The 4,898-nt window shown below is 43.6% G+C and overlaps 1 non-coding gene across 1 annotated transcript; it reads left to right on the forward strand.

Moving 5' to 3' along the window:
• Positions 1-4,477: 4,477 nt before the first annotated feature.
• Positions 4,478-4,641, forward strand: LOC149957739 (U1 spliceosomal RNA). Its single transcript, XR_016479527.1, has one exon. It is a non-coding gene; the product is annotated as a U1 spliceosomal RNA (small nuclear RNA).
• The last annotated feature ends 257 nt before the right edge of the window (positions 4,642-4,898 follow it).

The raw sequence follows: 4,898 nt of genomic DNA on the forward strand, positions 1-4,898 counted from the left end.
AAATTATTCCAAACTTTTATAATGTTGGCAACTTTTTATTTAGAATAATTGAAAATGAATAAATAAATAAAAAAAATAGTAGTAACGGGAAACGTGAACGCCAGAAAGGCATGGAAATATTCCACGGTCGAGCGCAGGTATCGGAACTCCCTAGCCAGACAAGTCTCGAATACCCAAAACACAATCTCTGGGTGACCGTGGAATTAATAATAAAACTAAAATAGTCAATCAAATTTTGAAAACATCCGAATTCCACGTTACAAGCTTAATGGTGCTACGACTGTGTGTCAGAATTTATAGCCCGGTGTACCTAGTAACAGAGACCATACCACCGGAGGTCTATCATCATAGTGCACTACGCCAGCGTCGAACCAGGCCGGACAGGTGACAAATCCAGCATGGGTAGCAGTACCCTACTACTGATGGTCGCACCTTTGACGCAAGCCACTCAACCCAGCAGAAGGGGAGCAATGGGTGGACCATTTCCCACTTCGCACACAGCAGTGGGATTTAGAGTGGATGCTGTAGCAACTCCAGCCGACACCCTACCTACTAAGAGTCAAACCCTTTGGAGTTAGCTCCTAAAGGGGAACGACGAGCACACAGCAGCCCAAGTAACCCGGCGTGACTCCAAAAGTGCGGGAAACAGGACCGCCGTGTCCTCATACGGAGGCCCGTCACCCCACAGCAGGCGACCCAATCCGCCGAGGTGGCCAGTTTGCACGGACCCTCTCCGTTAGCCTGAGCCGAAACTCAGTATCCAGCCCTTACCTGACCGAAGTTGGAGATAGGAAATGGTGCTACGACTGTCAATAACGCTAGTAACTTTGTTTTTGGATATAATTATTAGGGGTCGAGTTCGTACGCAGCACCCCACTGCCAGAAATTACATGCCCCATCCAAGGCGATTGGCCAGAGAAAGTTGGAGTCAAACGCATCGTGGTACAATGATGGGTTCTCGTTCAAACCCGCCTCCTCATAGATCGAGGCCGCAGCGACGCCAGGTAAGTATGCCCTTGATCATTTTTATCGAAACGTTTATATGAAGAAAAGTTAGGATTGTGTGTAAAAACCGAAGGTCGTACCCCGGTACAGAGTTCTAGAAAGGGAGAGAATTCCCGCGTTTCTTGTCAACGCGAGGTCAGGCGTTTCGGTCTTGCTGTCACAGGTTATTGTTCCCGATCTATCATTGCATTTTCGGCGCACCCCATATGACGGCGCCCGGTCGCACCGTTCGCACCGCCCTGGGGCCGGCACTGAATGCAAAACTATCTAAACGAAATGCTTTGGTAACATACATTTTTATATAATATTACTTTACTTCGATGCATACGCTGGTGCCACCTGGTGGTAGATTTCCAAACTAAACAGCCATAAAGAATAAATAGCTACAGAGTAGCTTGAAATTTATAATTGCCGGAGTTTTAGCTTACACAGTGAAAGGTGCCAGTACAGAAGCTTAAACCCTCTCTGGGGAAAGGTTTTTATAATATTAACTAGCTCGGTGTTTTTTCCGCACTGGCCCGCCCTTGCCCGACTATACCACTGCTCGCGCCCGTAACGCGCGCGCGAAAAGCTTGAGAAAATCGAGAAATAAATCACCGAAATTGGTTAACGAACGAACCTACCTACCACCCAACCCACAGCTTTTTATTATATAGATATTAATATTTCAAAGCAAATCTTCCAGATCAGTTTAAAATAGTGCTCCGCAGATCCGGATCCAGGGTCGGAGACGGAGCCGGAGCCAAAACTCGGCTCCCCTAAAAAGCCGGAGCCGGTGCCGGATGCGAAATCCTAGAGCCGGAGCCGGAGCCCGAGTCAGGAGCCGGCTCCGATTGCACTTATTATTTTTAAGCGCATGTAAATATTAAGATAACACTAATATTTCTGTGAAAGAATACACTTTTGTGTTTCAAAAGCTAATCAAAGCGTTAAATAAACTTCACAGCATCATCATTCATAAATACTAATAATAATATTTTATTTTATTTTTACACAAGATAGAAAACAAAATTACCAGTGGAGTGTACCACTGCTACTGCTAGGACTTATATAATTAGTATTTACCAAATTATCAGTGGTGTCTGCTACTGCTAGGACTCGTAAATTCATAACAAAAAAGGGAGAGTCCATTAATTACGGGAGGCGATTTTTGAGATTTTTTGACCCCTCCCCCCTTGGTGAGAGGTCGTGAGATTTGGCGTATTCAAAAAGCGTATTTTTAGTGTAAATACGTAAATCTGTGTTTGATTGCGTTGGATTTATTTAAAAAAAAACATAATTTGCTTAATTATTTATATTTAAGACTAGTTAAGACTAGTATTATATGGACAGAACGTAGTCTAGAATAACAGTGAGAAAATCAAACAATAAAATACTTAAATTTTAAGTAAGGAACTATTAAAATTCGTAAAAGAATATTCATTCTAATTCAGTCCACGGGGACTCATGTGTGGTCTCAAGAGTGACTACTGGAACCAGCATGTCCATGTGATTTTCAGTAAAATCATCTGCTCCTTCAACCTCGCTCTGATTTAGCTCCCTTTAAACCGTTGTCGCTTGCACACAGAAGCTCAGCCGGAGCCGACTGGAGCCGATAGGGTTTAATGCGGAGCACTAGTTTAAAAAAATCCCAAATGCCTACCATGATTATTAATAAAGTTTAATTATTATTATTTTTATATCTGTTTAGGATAATTGATCAGTTCATTTTCTGTTTCACGGAGATGTTTCTCGAAATTGGCCATAATTGTGACATTGATTTAATAATAATCAGCTAGGCTAATACCCACGGCACCACCTTAGGCCTAAGTCATCAATCGTCTTTTGAAGCCATTAATTCAGGTGGTCGTGTTACTTTGCGTGAGAGGGTGGTGGCAAGCCCTGCATGCCACGCGATCGAGCCATCAGCTCCCTACAACGCCGCCGTCGCCGATATTTTATTTGGCGCCGACCACCGCCGCCGAGTCATTTACTTTTCAGTGCGCACCGCCACCGAAAATTTGATCCCACCACCAAATTTCCAAAAAGGGGGATAAACATTTGACTCTTCCCGCCGCCGCTGCCAAAAAAATTAAAAGCCGCCGAGAATTTTTGAAAAATTGTCTCGCCCCTACGCCGCCGGGTGATTTTACATCACGCCCGTCTTTGAACCAAATCGGCAATAAACACCTCGGGTACTCTCCTTGTCAGTGGAATCGTTATGTTGAATAGCTGAATTGCTGTTCGATGTCCAAGTACTTTTAATAAATAAATTATCATCACTAGATGGCGACCGCTAATTTGTGTAGCCTTAATATGATTTATCTTTAATTACTATTATTAATTATAATTTAATATTCTTTGGTCTTTCAATAAGAATATATTTGCATAATTTTAAATGTAGATACAGGATTCTTTATGTTTCTGGAATTTCTAAGTGGGCCGTGTAGCCATATTTATTCAGACGCCTTATCCATTTGGTCACGTGGGGGGGGGCTTAAGGGGTTGGAGTGTGCAATAACTGGTGGCTCTTGTAACCAACTCGGAGATGTTAGCTCTGTTAAAATGGTCCTATTTCCACCTCCGACTTCGGTCACGTATGGGCTGGAAACTGGGTTTCGGCTCAGGCTAACAGAGAGGGTCCAGGCAAACTGGCCGCCTCGGCGGATTGAGTAGCCCACTGTGGGGCGTCGGGCCTCCGTATGAGTGGTCCTGTTTCCCGGCCTTTTGGGACAACACCGGGATCTCCGGTGCCAGCTGTGCCGGGTTACTTGGGCCGCTGTGTGCCCGTTGTTCCCCTTTAGGAGCTCTTTCCGAAGGGTCTGGTAGGGTGTCGGCTGGAATTGCTATAGAATCCGCTCTTATTCCCACTGCTGTGTGAGAAGTGGAGATTGGTCGTCCCATTGGTGCTCCTTCTGCTGGGTTGAGCCGCGAGGGGCTTGCGTTAAAGGTGAGACCGTCAGGCCTGGGGTAGGGTTCTCTTGCTGCCTTGGCTGTTTTGTCACCTGTCGGAGCTGTGGACGTCGGCGTAGGGCATTATGATGATAGACCTCCGGTGGTGTGGTTTTAATCTTACCGGTACACCGGACTATAAATTCTTACACATGGTCTTTCAATAATAATATTGTTGCATTAATTTAAATGTAGATGCAGGATTCGTTAAGTCTCTGGAATTTTTAATTGGGACGTGTAATCACTTTTTTCCAGATTTCTTATCAATAAGGTCACGTGGACACGGTGGGCGATAAGAAATTTTATCATCTATTTATACTTGGTTAAAGTTTTCCAAATCCTTTGGGACCGATGATTCGCACATTAAAACGCTTTAGTTGAAACGCACATTCCGTCTGAGCCAAAGTATATTTTATCAAGGGGTTCTTTATTAGGTACTACGCTATACAGTAAGGGCATCTGATATTTCGAAATAAGGCTTAAACATATATCCGAGTTAACTTTTCTCCATTACAAATGTCTCAATTAAATCATTTTAGTCATACTTACCTGGCGTCGCTGCGGTCTCGATCTATGAGGAGGCGGGCTTGGACGAGAACCCATCATTGCACCACGATGGGTTTGACTCCAACTTTCTTTTGCAAATTGCATTGGATGGGGCGTATAATTTGTGGTAGCTGGGTCCTGCGTACGCACTCGACCCCAAACAATTCAATTGAAAAACGAAACCGAAGCTTAATAAACTCAGCATATTTCTTAGCCCTAAAGTGTTGAATATAATGCCGATTTAAAGAAGACCAATAATTATCAGATTAAGTGGTATTGTTCGTAAAGTCGTGGCGCGTGTTAATTTTGAAATGCAAGTTACGGTAATTTATTTTGAATAAGATTTTTGGTGAGATCTATTGATTGACTTGAAAACGAAAAATATTCAAAAGCTGCAGCGCTCCGTTTTGTTCATG

Source organism: Leiobunum rupestre, chromosome 2 (assembly GCF_980474605.1).
Source record: "Leiobunum rupestre chromosome 2, qqLeiRupe1.1.hap1, whole genome shotgun sequence".
NCBI lineage: Eukaryota > Metazoa > Arthropoda > Arachnida > Opiliones > Sclerosomatidae > Leiobunum > Leiobunum rupestre.